General features: G+C 42.5%; 1 protein-coding gene and 1 long non-coding RNA gene across 4 annotated transcripts in view; one reads left to right on the top strand and one right to left on the bottom strand.

Annotated features, from left to right (window-relative positions):
• Positions 1-11123, top strand: part of LOC142000362 (uncharacterized) — a 172079-nt gene extending 160956 nt beyond the window's left edge. The window contains exon 4 of the long non-coding RNA XR_012642218.1: positions 10966-11123. This is a non-coding gene — a long non-coding RNA (uncharacterized LOC142000362). The remainder of the gene's footprint in view (positions 1-10965) is intronic.
• Positions 1-22911, bottom strand: part of COL26A1 (collagen type XXVI alpha 1 chain) — a 222162-nt gene that overhangs the window by 80021 nt on the left and 119230 nt on the right. The gene's annotated exons all lie outside the window — the stretch shown is intronic.

Raw genomic sequence — 22911 nt, 5'->3', positions numbered from 1 at the left:
TTGTAGTTTCAACACCAAAAAACCATTGACAAGGGGTCAGAACTGGTCCCATATTTTGCATTCTTCCATTCCTTCTACGTATACCCTTCAGTGGCGCTAAATATAAAACCTGAGTGTTGTCGTGGTGTTCAGATATTGTTGGGACAACGACTGGAGAGGCAAAGAAGCCGAAGAGCACGGTGGGCTGTAAACAATTTTGTCTGGTTTCTTTGAAAAAAGAAACAGTTTCTGGGGAATATGCCCCTGTCCAAACCTAGCAGGAATGGCACTTGATCTTGCTGGATTCACTTTCTGTTGCACACGCAGTGTGATTTGTGCAGGTCCAAGCAGGGAAAGCAAGAAGATTCCACTGTAAAGGGGAAGATGACTGCAGAGCTGGTGCATAGGGGGAACCTCCTAAGCTATAGCAGAGCTGGGTTTTGCATAGGACACTGCAGACAGGAGTTTGGGAACAGACTGGCGAAAGACCCGCTTAATAGTTTCAATAGCCTCGTTGCTTCCAAGTTCTGGCCAGGTTTTGGAAGGGGAAAGCACCAAACTGCCACCACAATGGCTGTTCTGACAGCATCTCCAACCGACAACCAGCGAGATCTCATAAGAAAGCCCGTTCTTATACATCTAGCCCAAAGGCCCAGTTTCAATATTAGCACCCCCACACACACACACAAACCATTCAAAAATCATGAGTCAGACTCAAAAATAAATACAATACAAATCAGGAAATGGGCTGTATAAAAAAAAAGCAGATCGAATTCTCTAAACCCATTGCTGCTGCTGCCTTCAGAGCTATCGGAGCCTCTTCCCCACCCCTGAAAATTCTGCAGTGCCGGCATGAGAAATACTGACACGACTACAGTGTTGGACGGGACACCTTAGCAGGGTCAAGCCGCGTCTCGGGCCATTTGCTTCCGTCCTTGTTTTAGCAGTTGTGGACGCTGCCCAATTTCCCAAAGCAAAGCAGGATCCAACGCCAAACCAGACACATGGTTTGGAACACTGAAAAACCACCTCAGGGCTCGGAGTCAACATCAGGATTGGGTTTCTCACTTGGAGAATACTGTGCTTTAATCGTTTGCCGGCCTGACCTCTAGCACAGAGACAACGCAGAGTGACACTCGCTTTACGAAGAGGTCAAAGGAATCCACCTTCAGTGCCTTCCTCTGCTGCAATATACACACCTGACTGGCTTTAATAAGCAAACAATGATTCCTTTCAGCAGAGAAGTTCCCTCTCCAAACTAGATGCATTCAAATAGCAAGGAAATGGGTTCCCAGAGTGGCCACAGTGACTACCCGCCATATAAGGCTAAGTCCCCTTACCTGCTTTAGAGGACCGCTAAAACAGAAACCCATATTCTTCTCCTAGTTTGGCCCTTTTCCCTCCTAATCACCTCAGTGGGAGTATATATGGAACAAAGGCAGAATGTGCCCTAAAGGCTCTTTGCAACAAGAATAACTTGGATGCGACTTTCAGTGCATCTGGCACTGTATTGTCAACACCCTGTTCTGGATATTATTATTTCTAGGCCAGACTATGTAGAAACAATTTTTTTTGTTGGTGGTGGGGGGGTTGTTTTGTTTATATTTAGCTCTCTTTTTATAGCATCTCCGACTTCTCCCTTTGTCATTAAAGCAAACGTCAGCCAACAAGCTGCATTTAAACTGACAATGGAAAACACTGCCGCAGACAAAGCTTCATACATTCTTAGAGGAACTTTGCATTTTCCATACTGGACCAGGCAGACCATCTGTCAAGTGCTTAGAGCCTCCAACAGTAGTCTGTAATGGATATTTCAGAGGAGAGTAAGGGGAAAACACCCATAATACACTGGGAATCACAAAAGAGTGAGCCTCCAACCCTGACTCCCGGGCTCGGTCACTCAGTTAATCATCAGTTATAAAGAATTACTCGATAACAACGAAAAACTGATGTAAACTTGGGACTAAAGGAACAAACCCCGTTGAAAAACTGACACCTACCAGAGCCCTATGCTGTAGTCGGGGTGACCTCTGCTAAACTTTCAGCATGTGTGTAGGTTCCTTTATTGATTTGTTTTCTCTGCAGTGTTTTTGCCCTAAGAACAAATGAAGTTTGCTCTGTGAAGGCTGGTTGGTAACTGGTGTACACTGTGATAGCCCTGGGATGCTGCACCGTGGTCAGACCTGCTCAGAAATCATCTACACAGCAATTTTTAGCCCCACAGCCCAAGCCCCGCAAGTCGGAGTCAGATGTCCCATGTCAGCTGTTCTTAGGTGCGCCCCACAGCGCTGGAGGCACTGGTGATTGTCCCTGCTCGGGCTCTGTGGCTGATTGCCCCGGAGATGGGGGGGCTGCGGTGGGATCAGAGGCAGGAGGTGGCGCAAGGAGGGGTGAGTGCAGGGCTGCGGGATGGGGGAGCGCAGCCAGGCAGGGGCGTCCTATGGGCCAGGACCTCCCAGCCCCATCTCGCGGGGGTCAGTGCAGCCCACCAGCAGCAGGGTCGCGGGAAGGACCCAGCTTCAGGAGCCTGTGAGAGGTCCCTTCGCGGCTGGTTATTTCTGTGCGGGGGAGGGGGCTGGTCCGGCCCGCCGGGCCCTGGCCCATGAGCTCCCCACGGGGGTGCAGAACGGCTCAGACACTGGCCCCCAGCTAGAGGGTCCATGCACAGCTCAGTCCTGGGGTGGGGCTGCCTCACGGCAAGTTTTTTTTAATTATATTAACTTCATTATAATTATACATAAGAACTACAGTATGATAGAACTACATTATAATTCTACAGCTGGGCGCTATCAATATTTAACCTGCAGCCTGCAGCTGCCCTTGAAGTTCACTGTAACCAGATTTCACCTGCATAAATAAATGTTAAGAGGGGCCCATACAGGCTGATTTGTCCCGGACCCCACACGGTCCTCAGGAAGGTCCTGGGCTCATGAGTGAGTTTTGCCCCCAGGACTTCCCCATACAGACAGGCCCCTCGTTACAGAGAGGGCTTCATTTAAAAAAAATTAACACAGCTCAAGTTTAAGGGAATTATTCCTGTGTGCAGTGCAGGGAGGGACAACGTAGCAGGAGGCCAAAGGAATCGATCCACGGTCTGTGGGAATGAATGGGCCTAACATGAACTCACAGCCAATGCAATAACTCCATTCTCTGCACAAGGCCTTTCTAACACAGCCAACGTTTTATCGGTGCAAAATAGGCTAATACAGAATTTTTGAGACTTACAATTTGGTGGAACAGTCTCAGAATTCGATGGCCCATAAGTACATTCTGTAACATCAACTGAATAATAAAATACCGCCACGATCTAATGAATTAGCTTTGATTATTCCAGCTTTCGCAGCAGCCAGAAAGCCCCTCACTCAAGCCTTAATTCTACATCCCATGCTGGGAGTCAATAAAAATTCCAGCTTAGGCCATCTCCCCACTCCCTGCCCCGAGAAAGAAAAAGGATTTGAGATCCGCAGCATCAGCAATACCAGTGGCTGAATCCAAAGAGACCCAGCTATTAACTAGAGACCTGCCCCGAGTCTGAATACATGGTTAATCTCCGTGGCAAGACCAGAGCCAGCCCAGCTAAAAGATCACAAACAAAAATGTTTATAATGTCTTTTATGGAACAGAAAAGCACTCTAATTGCAAGAGAGAGCTGGATCAAAGGAAGAAATGTATTCCACAGACCCGCACAGAGAACCCATTTCTGGAAAGCTTCCTTACCCCCTGCATCCACTATGCTCTGGCTCAACTCCCACTGCACTTGGCAGGTGAGATAGAAAATGGGTTGTAAAACAAGCCCTACATTTTATAAGTTTCATAAATATTTTTTAACTGGAATATGAGGTATACTTGGGGAATCCATGCCAAAGAAGAAATGTGGTCTGACTTGGAAACAGAGTTACCACCTGTTCATGGCAACTAAGTTTGTAATCTTGATTTATATTTTATGAGCTGGGCAGCATTCTTTTATTAGCTGACAATTAATTTAAAAGTTGATTTAATTGAAACAGAATCAGTTATGAAGTTTTTCCCAAGGGAAATTTTTCTGCAAGACTGGGGCTTTGGAGCACTTGGATTCAGTATCAATAAAGCCTTATTTCATATCTGTGTTCTGGAACGCGTGCATGTGTCAATATGGACACATGAAAATGTGTGAGACAGACAGACACACTACGTATATGTTCCATATGAAGTGGCAGGCTCTGGAATCACAGACTGAACCTAAGATGTATGCAGTACCTCTGAAACCCATGGATAATTTTAGAAGTAACCACTTTAGTTAGGGTCTGATATAAAGCTTACTGAAGTAAATAGAAAAAAAAAATCTCTCTCATTGATTTCAGTGAGCTAAGGATCATGCCCTTAGTGATTTGAACACATCAAATCTAAAAGGTCCTATCAGTTTTTTCAAAGGAGCTGTAACTTTCCCTAGTTATACGTTGGTTTTCAGGTTATTGTCTAAGAAGAGAAGAGTGCCTTGACTCAGCAAGGATCTTAAATAAGTACTTAACTTTAAAAACCACGAAAGACCAAAAAAGGGACCTAAGCATGTTCTCAAGGGCTTTGTTGAATCAGGGTCTAGATTATTAGAATGATAAGAGATGTTATACCTCTAGTCAGGTTATGTAGACATGTAAAAATGACTCGTCCCATTTTAAAGGTTTCATTACACCAGTGAAGGGAAAAAGTTAGTAATTTTACAGTCTTCTCATTAAGGGTTCTAATTAAACAGACCTCTGGTGAATTATTCAAGGATTCGTTTTTCTTATGCTGTTTGTTAATGTTTCATAAGTGGCTCCTGAAGGTGTCTGCAGCCAGAGAGTGCAATTAACAATGCTATTTATTGAATTAACAGCAGAGAGCTTAGCAGCAGTGCTGCACCCCAAAGTAGCTGCATAGCTCGAAGGGATGTGTGTGTTTTGGAGCAAGGGAAATGTAGAAGGTATTGTATGTGTTTTCTTTGCACATCTATTGTGTCCTGAAAACTCAAGCACTAGTTAGTTTGAATGGCATGACAACAAAACTTTGGCAAATTGTTGTGGAAAGTTACCCAGACTGTAAATTTGACAACTATAAAAAACATATATATCAAAATTATACAAACAGGCCAGAAAACTGATGAGATTATATTTTAGCATGTTGGCGCTTTCGATCAATAACATGAGTAAGGGGGACTCTGCAAAGATGTTGTTTTGAAACAAATGGTGCCATATTAATGAACAGGCTGGCTCCAAACCAGAAATTAAACAAAGTTTAAACAATGCAGCTGCATCTTATCATCCTTCATTGTCAAGTTTTAACAAAAATAGCTCCTAAACAGAGCCACATGTTTTGCTTTTTGCCCTAAAACTGAAGGTAGATTTCAAAGCTCTTTCCTAACTTTAGGCTTCAAGATACCAAGAAGATTTCTAAGATGTTATCAGGACACTGCAGTATTTCACAAAAGCTTTTTCATATAGTTCCTGTAAGCACGACTTCAGTTTTTAAGTTGCAGGTGTAGTTAAAAGAGTGACTTTGTAAAAATGGCACCAACTCACTCAGTAGATCTGCTCTGTGTTTTATCAAGCCACATGTACTTATTTTACCCTCAAAAACTACTGTCAATGTTGCAGGATTCTGTTCTACCCCATGCATCATTAACAAAATTGTCAACTGCCTTCCAGTCACAGAAGCTGTATTACTGGTAATGTTGTAAGAGGGAGAAAATGCACAACACGATTTTGTGTTTTCAGAACCAAGGTTGAGTTAGGCCAGCAGGCAAGATAGAACAGTCACCTTTTGGTTTGTCAACTGTGCAAATAAGCTAGGTGCTAGACAATTTTATAGGGATGCAACCAATAAAAACATACTGGAATTCTGTACATATTACTCTGAAAATCCTTACAGTAGACAACATTAACTTACTCTATATGCTTTTAAGCCGGTCTAGAGAATAAATGCCATATAATGTTTTAAAAAAAAAAATCTATAGAAAGGTTATCGTCTATTAAATTCTACTGGACTTTAAAAGTTGACTAACCTCAACATCAGTCATTTGTCATCACAGCACCAGCACAGAGAAAGACCCTATGATGCAAACTCCCCAAGCAAGTGTTGATTTACTGGCTCAACACTCACATAAGCTTTAACAACAATGTATTTTAATTGGAACGATCAGGAACAAAAGACAGGGATGCAGGCAACTTTCACCTCAGTCCTCCCGATCAAGGAAGAGGGACTAAGCATAACGAGATAAAAGCTAAAAAGAAAGGGGCCTGCATGCATGCCTGTCAGATCCTAAAAACGGAAGTCAGGCTAGAACCTCCAACAATGGAGCTCTGTAAATTCTAATGTTTTATCTTTTTCCACAACTCAGCTGTCCAATAGTAGAAGAAAATGCCTAACTGAACAAGTCCAGTGTAGTTTCTGTACATTCCATTTTTATTCCATGTTCCTGGGGCTGTATAAAAAGTGTCTGTAAATGTTATACATTATTATGCAGCCCCCTTGGAAAGCCTTACAGCTAGTTAATTAAGTTTAAAAGAAAAATTATAGTTAAATGCATTTAAATTAACGCTAGTGTCAGGCCATTGTTTGTAATCTGGACAGTCATGTAATGTTTCAGCAGGCTGTATATATTGTTGCACGGCTGTATATTTTAATATAGTGCTGGCCAAGTGGTGTAACCTTTCTGCATGTTGGGATGAAATGCACCACTTCGGCCCTTAAAGTATGATTTAAGTGTTCTTAATCATACAAAGTAGTTTATTTCACCCATTGATGCATACTAACACAAATCATTCCTTTGAAGTCAACAGGATGAACTGTGAGTAAATGGTTACCAGTTTGAGTGAGGGTTGCATTGAAGGCTTACATGGATAACGTATCCGACAATATACAAATACATGGCACATTAAAAGAAAGGTCCAGTGGTTAGAGACCCAAGTTCAGTTCCCTGCTCTACTGCAGACCTTCCTTTGTGATCTTGGGCAAGTCACTAAGGGCTTGTCTACACTTACTGGGGGATCGCCATGTGGCGATCGATGCATTGGCAGTCGATGTAGCAGGTCTAGTGAAGACCCGCTAAATCAACTGCGGATCGCTCTCCTGTCGACTCCTATACTCCGTCTGAACAAGAAGTGCAAGGGGAGTCGACAGGAGAGTGTCTCCCATTGACATCGCATAGTGTGGACCCCGTGGCAAGTATATTTAAGTACGTCGACTTCAGCTACGTTATTCACGTAGCTGAAGTTGTGGAACGTAGATCGATCTCCCCCCGGTAGTGTAGACAAGGCCTGAGTCTGTGTCTTAGTTCTCCAGCTGCATAATGAGGATAAAAGCATTTCCCTGCCTCACAGGGATGTTGGGAGAATAGATTCAAAGAGTTGGATGCAGTCAGATACTACAGCATTGGGGGCCATGCAAGTCCCTCAGATTATGGGAAATGCAAATTTTATCCAGCTGTTTACCCAGACAACATACTTTTTGCACTAGCTGTACAACTCATTTTTTTAAAATGGAAATCTAAAATGTCAGCATTAGTAGATTATAAATGGATTTCCTATTCCCATTCATACTCCCACTATTCAATGTCTCACTATCATTTTCTCTCTGTTACCAGACTAATGAGCCTATAAAAGAAGCTAGATGAAGTCCAGCCGTATAGCTTAGGTGCACTAGCTTTAGCTCTGCACTAATATTTACATGAGGTCATCAAAGAATATCCAGCTGAGCTGTCAAACAGTACAGTGATCCTTTCCTTGGTAAAGTAGCAACAAGGGGAGACCGGAAAAGAAAACACCACTTTACCTGTGGTGGCCTGTATTGTAGCATATTATGTCTACATGGCTAATGAATCATGGCTAATAGCATTTGATACAAATAGAATCTGCTACCGATCAAACACAGATTGCTTTGTATCATACTTGAATCTAACAGGAAGACATGTCCAAGAAGATGTATTGTCTAAATTCAATGTTTTATCAAAACCATATGATCACACACAGGCTTGAGTGCTGGTAAAAAGCCAAAACACACAAGCAGGAAACTGCAAGTGTCTAAAATGTGACATGAATTAAAAAAAAAGTGGGGAAGGGAAGTTACCTTTGTGCGAAAAATAAAAGTTTTTGTCATGGCAATGTGACATATCCCAAACACCATTTTTGTCTGTCTCCTGCAGCAGAACGCATCTGTTTCAAAGGCTGATGTGCTGTCACTGTCCTGTCAAGCTGATTTGCGAGGGTAGTTCAGACTGAAATCAGGACTAAGTGCTCCCACACATGTGCATGGTGTACACACTCACGCGCACACAGAGAAAAAAGACCTTCCTGCATAAATATTTTTCTCTTCAAACTTAGTTTACAAAAGCCTCTCAGAAGTGTCTCTGGCCCAGGCTTCACTTTCGATTTTTCTCTTAAATTACAACCCTGTACTGTGGAATATTCCAAGGATGAATCAGCAATAGTTTATCAGATGATGGAGTCACCTTTAAACCTCCACCTTTCCCATGCTCCATTCTTTCCGGCTGTTCTGTTTCCATCTAATTCCTTTTGGTTTTCACTGACGCCAAGTCCTAAATCAACTAAATGGAGTAGAGAGGCTGTGCTTAGGCTATCACTGACTTGGTTTTCCAGATTAAAATCTGCAGCTTCTTCTACAGTTTTCATTAGCTTCCAGCTGTTAGGGAAGCAAAGTCTCACGTTGCTTCCTGAACCCATGTTTAACTCTTGAGAGGAATGCACTGCAAGTACCAATCGGCTTGTGGACTTCAGAGATTTGCCATACACACTTAAGTACAAAGGAGTCAGACTGTCTGTGACAAGAATGGTGCACCTGGCAGTAACCATCACCAAACCAAGCTAGAATATTATTGCAAAATTGTTGTTTTCTTTTAAATACTAGCCAAATATATTCTTAGTGAATCTGACAGTTTCTGGGTAAGGTGAACGCTCCCTCCCCAATGCCCCTTTCTTAAACAAGAAAGAAACTACAGGGCAAGGCAAAATGTCTATAACATCCCACTAAACTATTATTTTCCTCCTCCCTCTGGCTCTTTAATAGGACCACTCAACAAATGACCATTCATCCAGACCCTAGAACCTCTTTTCACTCTAATTCATATAAAAAGTCATAGATGGAAAAGATGTATTAGTTCATCAAGTCCCTGTACATGTTCTAATACTCTTTCCAACCTAGTTTAGAAGTCCCAAGCCAGGAAACTTCTACCTGACTCGTGATTGTCACCTTGCTGAAAAGCAAGACTGCAGTTTGGAGAGACTAGAAACCGGTTTTAAACTGGATCAAAAATGACTAAATATTTGAGCAATCAACACTTAACTTTTAAACATCGTGGGCCCCATTTTCAGCCAAGCTCCTACTGATGCAGTTGTTATTAAGGAGAGGGGCATTTAAGCTATCTGAAGGTCTAACTACCTGATTTGTGCCTGCAAATCAGTTTGTTGTCCTAAAGTCTACCCACAATTGTTTGCCTCCAGAAACTGCAGACATAAAAAACGGAGGTCAGTGCCCTAAAATTCTTTGTATCAAAGTCACAATGGAAACTTGCTTGCCGTTTACTACACTGGGCTCCCCTATCTGTGCCATGATTAGATGAGAACATGGTGACCCAGAGTTCTAGATGGACTAAGAAAAGATGCATTCAGCTCTCCTGTGAAGTTGGCTGTCAATGTGGTTACAGTTACTTTCATGTGGCCAGAGGAACATATGCTCTCCATCCTAATGTATAAGTTATTATCTGTTAAACAGCTATTACAAACAGCCACTGTGCAGTAGTCTCATTCATTGACTGCTGCAAATGACCACCGTTTGGGATAAAACTCTCACAGAGGTCCTCTCTTTGCCGGGGAAGCCTGTGTCATGAAGACTTCGTTTTTGTGGAAAGAACTTATTTTCCCACAGAAAAACACAATGTCGTCGTCCTCCCCCCCCCCCCCCGTGGGGAGAGAGGGAACTGCAGTAGTGTTGCGCACTAACCAAGAAAACGTCTCGTGAAACTGCCTCCCACAAAGGTGGAGGAGTTCAAGGTAGCTGCACAAAGCTGTGTTATCAAGTCTAAATAGAACTCCTACTAACCAGTGTTTCAAATCCTATGTTAGATCCAGTGAATATGGTTGGAACCATTGAACTGTCCCTTGGTTATACCAAAAAGTGGCAACAAGTTTGCTCTGTTAACAGGTTATTCAATATTAAATTAGAATACCATTAATAGAGCCTCATCTTACCCTAAAGATGGACAGTACACTCTTGGGGCAGAGGCTATTTTCTATACTGTCGCCCGTTTGATGAGTGGAAGCAGATTTTGGGGCCTGGCAAAACTGTTTCCCTTTAAAGGAGAAAGCAGTAACAGAGTCTGTCTCTTTTCTTAGTGTAATTAGCTTTATTAACAATATATACACCAGTCTTTGAGCACTGGTGGTCAAAGAGTACATAGGCAATGCCTTCTTTAGGGAACCTCTCCAAAACACCAATGCCCAGTTACCAAGGAGCAACTCTGCCCCAAAAACGACTTCTAGTTAGAAAGACTAAGAAAGGTAGTGAGCAAACTTCTGCTGTTTGCAACAGTTCCACCCATAAAAAACTACATCATGAAACTAACAATACAGCATTTCGTCCAGGACTGTCCACTGCTTATACACGAAGAAAAAACTTGTAAGACTGTAAGAGTGCCATCTGTTGATTCCTACCGTAACAAAACATTTGTTCATCTCCTTGTACAATGGAGGCTCAATCTGATTGGCCTTGAGGCACTGTTGAAATTTAGCTATTAAATAACAACAAACAGATCACCAGACATCTTGTAAAATCAGTTATTGCACAGGAAAAGCAGATGTTTTATTTTACAAGTGTGGTAAAGCGGTGATGGGTGCCCCAAATACAGAAGGGCACTATTCGGTCTATATCATCATCATCAGAGAATGGGGGTAATTTAATTGTTTTGAACTTGCAGTGTTTCACATAACTTTTAATTCTAATGTTTCTTAATTTTAACAGTAAACACCAGTACTACTAATGAAGCTGATGAGAACAGCAAGAGATGGGGGAGAAGGAACTCAGCTTTCCTATCCAGATCACACAACCTAAAATTCTTTAATTTCAATTACTAAGAAATTCCACTGTTCCCTTGATAACATCTAGAAGGCAAACTTCACCCCAGCAGAATCCCCAAGGAAGCAAATTTCAAATTGACGTGAGACAAGTGACCTTTGGAATATTTGTTTATCACATTTGCCAAGTAGGTTGGGGCAGTTTCATCTTTCATCGTTCCGGATTCTCAACTTTTGGCAGCTAAAACACAGTCTAGGTTGTTTATTCCTTTATTTTTATCATCTTTTAAAAGAAAGAAAAAAAAAAAAAGAAAGCTCAGAATACTTGTGTGTCCTTTGGTATTGAAGGAATTTTTTTTTTTTTTTTTTTTTTAAATAATGACTCGTAAATTAGGCTCAGAGAGCGAACATGCCTGGATTCAATCTATAGCTCACCAGAAATGACAAGCCTTGTGGAAGATTAATGCAAAATCATAGGATGGGAAAGCATATGGATTTCTCATTCTGCTTAATAGAAGGTAAAATTACATTTTTCTAATCTCCAAAGCTCTGCTGATGTTGCATTTAGTCAGTGGCTGAAAGACATCTGTCCAGGCATCTCCTGTTAAATTTGGACAGGAGACATTTCACTGTTTATAATTTCCTTTGAGCAAGATCATTTGGCTTCAATCTCATTTGCTCTCAGGGTAGGCACAGGAATCCATTCAAATACTCATGTAGCATTAGTACTGTCTGTACATTTAGAGAGAGAAGTCCAAGCACCCTTCCATTTGCCAGTTTCTCAGCGTAAGAAATAATGCTTACAGCATTACAGTCCCTTGAGAACATGGAACATTGCTCTCCCATTCCCCACCCCTTGGAATCTGACTCCAGATGTACGTGGATTATTTAATTCTGTGGAGAAACTACTGATTTCCCTCAGAATTTTTCAATTAATGAGTTATTACATTTAGCATTGACCGGAAAAATGGGACCATCTCAGCATTCTGCGTAATACTCAGACAGGGAACTCATACCATGGCATCACAGGTCACACAGCTGCTGGTGACATAAATCTTAAAGGCAATCTTATTCAAAACATCTTTCATGACAAACGGGGACCAACAATACCTCAGACTCAAAAGACAAACCATGAAGTGCTGCCCAAGCTGTCAGCAGTTTGCTAGAAAGGTTTAATACTCCCACGATAGAAAACCTGGTCCCCTAGCATTTTAGTTCAGCTGTTTTCTTTTGTGAAGGAAGTGGAGCCTAATACCATAGGCAGAAGAACCACAGTTCTACTTCCACAGATGCACAAGAATCTTTCCCCCCAGATAATCCCATTGATAACGGAAGCTACATGTGCGAGCAAAGATCCCCTAACAAGCAATTTAGGAAAATGCATCACTTAAGTTTTGATGCTATTGTGTACTTGTATTGTGTACAAAGCTCATAACTAGAAGAAATTGATTTTTTTAATGCACTGCTTAAGCGTGCATTAAGGCAAGGGGGGCTGAATAGCCTGAGGAATTAAGTAACCCTTGGATTGCTCAATGACACGGTCAATGATGCATCTAGAGAGCACCGAAAACTCTCTTAAGCTTGTTGAGATTGCTTGCAACAAATTTTATGGGGTGTGGCTCTTGCATCTCAACCTTGAGGACTGGACAGGGTCAGCACTCAACCATGGCTTACCTAACCGTGACACACCCACATACATGAAAATATATCAATACCTCCAAGGGGAAATAAGTATTCCAGAGCAGATCCATTGACTTGAGCTGTGGCGATTAACACCAGCTGAAGAGCTGCCCCTTTCTGCCATGATTAAAGGGACAGTCCTCCCATTGTGAAGGTATAACATGAAGCCTTATATTAATTAGGTTAATTATGTCCTGGCTAGTAACTCTTCCCTCCTAACTCAATTATTTCTCTACACTTTTCACAGACCATACATTTTAAATATCACTAAACAGCACTGTTCTTTTTATTTTTCCTTTCTATTTCTCCCTCCCACTTTCCTCTCCTTCTCCCAGAGAGTTTGAGTTGTTCCGATGGAAAAAAATTAATTAAGCTTATATCCAAAATTCCCAGGGTTGAAGCTACAGTGCAATCCACCCATTATAAATTAATGATGTTCTACAGTGGTATGGCCTGGGGACATTCTGGCATTTTATGGTTAAAGTATTGCGGTCTTACCCACAAAGCTCATGGGTAACATCATGTAATGTGGAGTTTACAGTGGACAGCACTAAGATGAGTGCCCTAAATCAGAAGGACTTAAAAGATACTGCAGGTAATCTGTATTACATTCCCCCCGCCCCATTCAGAGGGGGAAATTTCAGTGATCACTATTGTACCCATTGGAAATACAGGAGAAATAAACTCAACATCCGCCAGTAAAGGGGCAAGTCACTGAAATCTGGATTAGACCTAAGCAGGACTGCTTGACCAAAGAGCTAAGGGACCCAAGTTCCTTATTTAAATACCTATTAGTATTAAGTAAACAACACTTAATACAATGCCAGGTTTGCAGAGTTGTATATTAAAGCGGGTCAGGAAATGCAGGTGTTAAACTTTTTTACTGCAATGCTACTTTGCGATATTGCTGAGCCTGAATATTTTATAGTACATATTTAACATGGCTCTGTGATATCAGTGTAAATCAAGAGTAACTCCACTAAAGTCAATGGAGATACACACTTGTAAAATCAGTATAAAATGAGAGCCACGCTGGCTGACCTCGTATTTTAACGATATAACGTTAAAGCATCTACATTCATCCAATGTAAAAAATTTTCTTAAAGAAAGGAGATAGGGGAAGGAAGAGAGACACGATGGGGGAAAAAAGAGTCGTGACTTCGAATTCACTGCTTCTGTTATCTGCCTGAGCATCAGAAGCCAAGAGATCCTTTACACAAAGTATCAAGATGCTTTTTCTTTAAGTCGTGCTGGAGTAGGAAATGGTCCTTTTCCTTCACACTGTCTTTGTGAAAGCAAGGTAGGATCTAATCAATTACTTGTTCTCTATAAGCTCCATAAACACTGGAAAACAGCAATCTACACTTTACTCCTTTTCGTTAAAAAGAGTGTCCGGCATGTAACATAATTCCTGTTACAGAAAAGAAAAGTTAATGCCGAATCTGGAGAAGCCAGGGAAGTATCAAGAGATTTCCAACAGCTGACGGCTGCTCTTGAGGAAAATCCAGCTGCTTCCCTCCAGGCTGTGACCTGTTAAAGCTGGAACAGCAAATTCCCAGCCAGTCTCTAGGCCATCTCTGGAATGATGAAGTGTAAATAAATTAAGTTCTTATCTCGGAAGAGCTTATGAGCATCTCACTCTGTATGTGAATTTTTCATGAAACACATGGGGGTGGGGAGGGGGGTGGGGGGGAAATATTTCCAAAAAATCTGCACCTGAAATTAATCACATTTTCTGCAGTCAGCAGAGAAAGAATGAAAATTTTTAAATACAAAATTAAAAACCTTCCATCTGTTATTACAAGAGCTGTGATTTATTAGTGACCAAAAAAGGCTCTGCAGATCATGGGAGTCTCTGCCCATTAAGGATAATAGTAACTTGGCTGTGCTACTAAGATGCAGCGTAAAATTCCACAGGCTTTTACAGCTGAGACTTATCACTGGTATCTGCAAAAGAGAAAAAAAAAATCGACTGAAAAGTAAATAATACAATAATGCCTAGTAGGCCCCGGATAAGATCAGGGCACTGTAAAACACAGAGTTCCTGCTCTGAAAAGTTTACTATCTAAATAGATAGGAAAAAACAGAAGGTGGGCAAGAAATGGAGGCAGAAAGTGGAAGTGACCCAGCAGGGCAGCGGCAGAAATCAGGAACAGAACTCTGGACTCCCAATCCCACTTCCATGCCCTATCCACTGGACCTCACAATCTGAATTTCATCTTAGAATGGGCAACCTCAGCTCATCTGCCAGTGCTAGGAAACCTCTCATGACTTGACGTGTTAAGCGTATACGGAACAACAACAAAGGCTCTGAGCAAAGAGCCTGCTAGATGGGCTACTGAATGAAAACAAGTATTCAACAAGCAATGTAATAATTTTCCATTCAGCTAGGCCTGCCATCCAAGGCTCTCAAAGCACCAAATACTCAGTCCCACAGAGCTTTTATGAGAGAGGCAAGTATTATTATTTTACTGAATGGAAAATTTAGGCACAGGGAAGCCAAGACCCACATTTTCAGCAGTGTCCACTGATCGAGAGGCCTGATTTTCCAAGGTACGGAGCAGCTGTGGTGCCCGCTATCTTCAATTTGTAGTTATGAGTGTTCAGCACCTCTGAAAAAAATCTGTCTTGGTATCTCAAAAACAGGTCAGAGAATTTTGGCCTATGTGACTCGTCAAAGTCTACACAAGAAAGTAGCAAAGGCTGAAAGAAAACCCAGGAGTGTGGATTCCCTTCCCAGCGCTGGAAAACATCTGTCCCCATTGTACACATTCACAAAAGCAGCAGAGCACAATAGAAGTAACCCAATAAAACCTGAGATTCTAGGACTCCTAAAAATAGCTGGCAATTTGACTTTTGTGATGCTGTCCCCCTATAGGGCATAGTGCAGAACAAAAATGGCCTAAAGTTTTTGAGTGAGGCTAGATTAGGGTGCATAGAACTTCAGCAATGAATGAAATAGAGGGAGTGGTGAGCGCACGTCAGATACAATTGGCAGTTACTAAACTCACTGAACATTCAACTGATTTAATCGTTCCCCAAAGGGATTAAACAGATAACACTGAACTAAAGGTCAGACAACCTGCATTTATGAGTAAGAATACAAATCGCTCCAAAGGAAAGAGCTTTTTTGCCTGCCATGGAATTTTGGAACCAAGATCATTATTTCAGTATGACCTTTAGGCCACTAAGATAGATCGATAAATAAAAAACCTAGTCTAATAAAATACTAATACTACTAAATCTATTTTTTCAGCCAAAGTTTTTTCAAATTTTCATTCCGCATTGAAACAAAAAAAAATTGTCAAAAACCTCAAAATTTTTCATGAAACGGAATCTTTTCCAGACCGTTTCAATCTCCATCTAAGAAATTTAACTCAGACAGTAAATCCATCTGATCACTGATTCTCCAAGGGGGAAAAGGACCAGCAGAGGAAGCAGGTCAAGATATTGGTGATAACAGTTATTCTGTTCCCAAGTAGGATAAATATTGTGCTACTTTCCCACACTCCTTTTGTTCACCTGGGGCATTCAGTGAGATCTAATTGGATCGATTTAGATTAAATAGTCCGGGATTTTTATCTGCGAGAAGCATTTTTCCATTCCCTATCCCCTCTCCTGAGATGAATTCTCACCTCAGTCTTATGGATCCTCTACTAAGTTAGTTAGAATCCATAACTCTGCTTCCAGGAAATCTGCATGTACCATACATGGACAGTTAGCAAGTTACATGCCATAGGAAGCAGCCTCTTTCTCAAGCTCCATCTCTCCTGCACTCTTTGAACACATTCTCATTCCTACAACCAGACCCGCAGGCTTCAGTTATACTGAAGAACTATTCCACATCCACTGACATGTGACCTCTTCTTGGCAGAATAGGGCAGCTCTTAGCAGAGCACAGCCACACTACAGAATAATTTAGGGCAGGACATGAACTGAAACTACAGGGGATACTACCAAAGCAGGATGTCCACATCAACATCAGAACTGATGCAAGAAAATTGGGTTTACACCTTTGTTCTGGCAGAAATAAAACACAGGGTTTTTAATTACCACCAGTAGTCAGGACCTGGGTTTTACATCTCGGACAAAAGAGGACACTTCCAGTAGCACAATCCCCCTTAAGGCCATTCCGAGTTGTGCCATCTGCTCTTGACTATGCTTAATCTGGGACATGAAGAGATCACAGCCTTAGGTAGTGTGATCTGCAGGATCCTTATTCTATTATGCTCCATTGCCACCACCTTTCTAGCCAGGCCACCAACCATGTAACAATATTTCCCGATTTAAAACTGAATGAGCAATCCGAATTCTTCCAGTGCAGCACTAAAAAAATGCAGTACTGGAGAGTCTGTGACCTGAATGGCTAATAAACACACTTGCCTTTTCTTGCCAGAATTATTTTTCCTGCTTGGTTATGTTTAATGAGTGGCCTACATACATGCCTGCATGTGGAGGTTTTATTTCCTTTTCATTTGGAAATGGGGCTTGTGTTTGATTTGCACTGACCCTTCTTCCCAGATGATTCCAGATCTTTATCATTCTGGCAGCATGCCATGCATTGTGGTTTGGAACACACTCCCTCAGGTAATTATCTGAAGAACGTTTACATGGAAATCGATGGTACAACTTTCAGCTGTTGGCTTGGGTTTCAGATTTGGCTGGGACAGAAAGGAGTTTGAAAGGAATGCACAGTTTCTGAATGGGGAAAATTAGTTGTTTGGTTGGGGGGGCAACAGTCGTCTCTTTTCTTTCTTGGTGGGACAATCTCAGATCCCTCAAGATGTCTGGGAATTTTTATCAAATTATTTTGCATCTTCAGCCACTATCATGAAGGACTGTGCATTTTTTCAAAGGGAAATTGCCTACAGCAAAGAGTTGCAAGTGTAGTGCACTTTGGCATGAGAGATCAAGTCATCTGGTAAAAGTATTTGGATCAGTTTGAGAAAGTTAATACGTTCTGCATCAACTATTGTTCTAAAGCGATGCAGTAAAAAGAATCCACTAAACCCAAACATTAAAGGACGAAATTAATAAGGAGGATATCCGCTGATTTGCAGTGTTACTGCTGTGCAGGGCCCCCAGTGGCTATAACCCATGATCTCTCCTTTGCCATGCTTGGCCTGACTTCAGTCATTGCCCTTGAGAATCTCCTTCCCCATTCCCAGGCTCCTTCATTCTTGATTCGCAAGGAATGAAAAGTTGGTCTCCACCCTTTCGCTGAGAGACTGGGATGTTGCCAGGGTGATGCCAAGAGATATAAAATTTAAATTTAAATGTTTCCATATTTGCATATTTGTTACCATCTTGCCACAGAGCATCACATTCAAACATGACACAGTAACTGAAGAGCACCGTCAAGTTAGAAGTCATAGTGGAGTAAAGAAAATGGTACAGAGACTTACCAAAGTCTTTTATTTTATTTTTTTTTAATAATGAGAAGAGACCCTCATGCTTCACGCAAAACACTAATCGCCTGAGGTTAGGAAGAAACTACCCCCTGGACAGTTTTTTCCATAGGTGTTTACTATGGCTTTTCTTGCACTTTTCTCTGCAGCATTTGGTGCTGGCCACTGTAAGACAGATGCCTCAAAAGAACTGCAACCTATTGATTTAGACCAAATTTCTCAACCCCTTCCGGACTAGGCAGGCAGGGGTCTCTGCTAATGAGAGATAAAGGTTTCCATTGAAGTCAGAACATATCATCCAATGGGCATATTTATCACAGGAAAACCTCTAACAATCACTCATGTATGGCAAATTATCCTTACCTCTGGCTGAGAGGATACATGATTCATTCTAGTCTTTAAAATAAAGAGTGCTACCTCGTTCTACAGTTACGTTCTAAACATGGGCAGCGGGGGTACCGACCCTTGGGGGAGGTACCGACCCTCCACCTTCCTTTGTGCCCTGCGTCCCGCAATGGAGCCCAGAGCACCCCCACAGCAGCCGCTGGCCCCCCGGCCTCAGCACCCAGCCCCAGAGTGCAGGGCGGGCGGTGCATGGGCGGGGCCACGCCGGGCTGTTTGGGGAGGCTCAGCCTCCCCCAGCCTACGAAACCCGCTGCCCATGGTTCCGAAGCACTGCAAGCTACAACATTTCACAGTTTTCATCCATAGATTTATACCTTACCAGAGTGAACAAGCATCACTGACATCACCATTTTACAGAGGAAGAAACGGAGGCAGAAGGAAATTGAAAGTCTGGTTTTCAGCATTGCTAAGCACCCACAACTCCGAGGGAAGTTCATGGGAACTGTGGCTGCTCAGCCACCCTGGACAAAGCAGGCTGCTTACGAAGAATCACACAGCAGCTCAGTGACAGAGCAAGGAATAGAACCCAGGTCTCTTAACCCTCAGCCTTCTGCCCTATCTACAGTACAGGCCATGCCTCCTCCATGATAATGCAGTGTTTCGGGGTATTATACTCTTGTGTGTCTGGACAGATAGAGATACAAGAGAATAACCATTGATCTATGATGCAGGGAGACACTGCATCATACACCTTTCACCTGAGCACCACTGATGTAGGGAAAGGTCTCCAAGGCCATTGTAGCAAATGGATCTCCAAATGTAACCGTTCACAGCTCCGACCCTCAACCACCTGGCTGATCCAAGTTTCATTTTTCACAGAGTGTTTGTTGAAATAGGAACCCTCCCCACCTCTGCACACACATCACTACCTCGCTTTTTTGGTTTACAATCACGTGACAAGCTCAGGGCATGGCTGGACATATACAAGACAATATAAGCGTACTGGTTTATAAGAGAAGTCTTCAGATCATAGGTCAATATATTTATAATGGGCCTCCTGGTGACTAAATATTTTCCAGGCTCTTTGCTACTCCAGTGTAAGGTTTTCCATGTCCCTCTAAGGGGAATGGGTTTAGAACAGCTGCGGCCTCCCTTACAACCATTGTCCAGCCAGCATTTACATCATCAGATCAGGCCTCTATCTCCCCACCCCAGAAACGGCTCTCACCAACAACAGAAACCCTTCTCCAACTACAGCATGGATGAAATTTAGCTACTCACTAAAGCCAATTAAAGATCCTGAGTGCAGAGCCAGAGCAGAGAGACAGGCCTGAATGTGCTGAGCAGGCTAATCTAAATTCCTTCTGGCTAGCATATGGGGACAAGCAAAAACCCCTGTCTGAGCAAGTGACATTCAGTTACTTACTGCCTTCTAGTTAGCCTACTGACCTGTTCTTAATAATGCACAAGACACAGCTCTCAGGTAGAGCCTACATTGCAAAATCTCACCTTATGCTTCTCTGCAGGTCTTTGGAGGCTGACGGGGAGGGAGGATGGGGGTCCAGTCTGCACTAGTCCCAAGGAAACACCATCAGTCCGGAGCTTCCTGTCAACCACTGGCCCCTCTCTGGAATGTGTTTAATTTAAAAGAGTAAAACAGAAAAAGAGAGGGCGGGAGACAAGAATAAAGATTCCAAGCCTGAGCTTTACAGGGAGTGGGAAGAGGGAATTAATAACTTTAGGATTTGGGTTTTGTGAATGAGGATAATGATAATACACTCGACTTTATTTAGAAATTGGCAAGCAAGATCTAACTGGTAATGGGGGGAGATTGCAAACCAGCCAAACCATTCTGCTTAGCCAGACCCAATTCTGAACCTTATTAGGACTCAATCAAGGCATACAAGAGTCTTTCTCCCCTAACACTTCCCTACCTTCCAGAGACAGCTGCAATTTCAGTTTTGTCCCATGGGGCAGGTTGGGAAGGGGGCGGGGGGAAACGCTACTCAAGTTCCACCCACAATCCTAGAGGAGCAGGATGCTTCTGCTAAAAATGACCAACAATTAAACAGTTAGTTAATCATTTTTACTTCAAATATTGTGATTACGCTCAGAATTAACAGCAGTACATTGAGATAAATGCCAGGTAATTCGTGCCATTTTTAGGACCAATTGCCAAACCCTTCTGTCTAAAGAGGATCTAAGAAGAGTTGGGAGTAATAGTCACCCACTTTTCATCCAGTAGATTGGGATACAATTAGAAAGAAATGCTGCCCTTTAAAGACTGAGTGCCACTTCACCACGGACAAAAACAGCTTCCAGGATTACAGGATGATTTAGCTGGGGGTTGGTCCTGCTTTGAGCAGGGGGTTGGACTAGATGACCTCCTAAGGTCCCTTCCAACCCTGATACTCCATGATTCTATGATCACCTCAACTGTTCCATCAACCACAGCATCATGGTTCTACAGCAATTATTCCAAAATCTGCAGCCTACCATAGCACTATGGGCAGATAAAAATAATAAGGGAAACACAAGAGAGACAGTACAATGCCTATGGCTGCTGACCACGTGAGCCAGGCTAGGCAGCACACCACAGCTCAATCTACTCGTCCAAGACACTACATATTCGTGCGTAACGGGCGTATAAGCAGTCTTCTCAGTTCTGCCACAGACACTGCTGCAGGGTTTGGCATTATGCAGCACAATTGCAGCACAGAGCAGCTTTCCTTCTCCTGCGCCTCCCCTCCCACTCTGTGCTTGAAGCAAACATTGCAGGCTGAATCTAGTGTAGACAGTTTTACTTGCACCACTTCCAAACAGTATTACACCAGTATTTTTTTTTTTTATTTAGCCTTATTATAATGGAATCTTCTGTCTGAAATTGACAGGCTCTCTCTCTCTGTGGAGTGTGTGTCTGGAAATTCTTCTTGAACTGTGGGAATTCTCAGGTGGATGATTTCTTTCATTAAGGAGAGCGGATGCTCTTTGACTAATATACTTCCTATTAAAAACTCATGTCACTTGAAAATGATGGCATTGTCTGAAGGGCTACTCAGTGGTTGTCAGGCTCTCTGTTCCCTTTCCCATAGCTGGAATTCACATTGATGCCTCAGAAAGGTACAACAATGGTTTACATTTAAGAACTAGATCGTACAAAATACTGGAGAATACACTGTAGAGAGTACATTCTGCATGGACTGGTGAGATAAGCAAGACACAGAGGTCTTTTTCACCTTTACTTTCTAGTCTTCTGTGTGAGAAGAGGGAAGCTAAAATGCAAAGGCACCAAATGTTTCCAAGGCTTTGTCTACTGGGGACAGAGCGGAACCAGTGTAGGAATCAAACCGCATTTCAATATTGCTCTTTAACCAGCGTTGGCTTGAATTTATGATAGGCATTTCTATGGAAACCATCCCTATAGTATTCTGAGCATCTCACAAACATAATCCCTCACAATGCCCCTGTGAAGGAGCAGTATATTATCCCCATTTTATGAACAGGAAGATTCAAGGCAGAATTACCTTAACTGACTTGACCAAGGTCACACAGAGCCTATAGCAGAGCCAAGGCTCAAGTTCACCCAGATCTGCTGACGCCTACTCCGGTGCTTTAACCACAAGACCCTTCTTTTTTGATGCGTGTATGTTGTTTAGCCCACTTAAAAAAGAAAAAAATTCAGTGCTTGTGAAAAGAGCCAGGCTGACAGCTTCAGAGATGGGAGTCCTCATGTGCCCAACCAGTCGACACAGCATGGAGAGTGGTTATGCATGAGTCCCCTGCATGGCCACTGCACCTCAGCCTTGACCTCTAAAACTGTCAGGAGTGCTGCTGAGTCTGTATCTTTTGAGGAAATGGTTGCAAGGAATCCACATGCAGCTACAGTAAACAAGCTAATGTTTTCCCATTAGACTTTTATCATAGTTTCCCTATTCCATGGGGTAGGGAAGACAGACTGAGGAATAAAGTAAAGAGAACTTGGAAAGTCTCTCTGTAATAGCAGGAGTCTGCCTTGGCTGTTTTATCTAGGCTATAACATTTGCGAAAGATATGGCCTGATTGCCAAGTGGCAACATGACAAATTTCCAATCTAGACACTTTGTGGAAGCTGCAAGTGCAGCTATTCTGGTCAGATGGGCTTAAAGACCATAAGGGACTGGGACCATAGCCAACTCTGAACATTGCAATATATCTCCTGATCCAGTTAGACAAATGCTTCCTAGACAGCAGATGACCCCTGGAACTCACTTCTTAGGCCATACAGAAAATTATCAGGTTTACAAATTGTGACAGGGTTGGGCCAGATGGCTATAGGAGAGTGACAGAAGGCAGATATATTAGCCCCAGGCTAAGTAGGTCCCTTTTCCCTGGGTAAGGTAACAGGGAAGGTTCCAGAACAATCAGGAACCTTCCGGAGACAATTAAGACAGGCTAATTAGAACACCGGCAGCAATCAAGAA

Source organism: Natator depressus, chromosome 17, assembly GCF_965152275.1.
Source record: "Natator depressus isolate rNatDep1 chromosome 17, rNatDep2.hap1, whole genome shotgun sequence".
In the NCBI taxonomy this organism is placed as follows: domain Eukaryota; kingdom Metazoa; phylum Chordata; order Testudines; family Cheloniidae; genus Natator; species Natator depressus.
The sequence above is the reverse complement of the archived record's forward strand: the minus strand, read 5'-3'. Positions and strand labels throughout refer to the sequence as shown.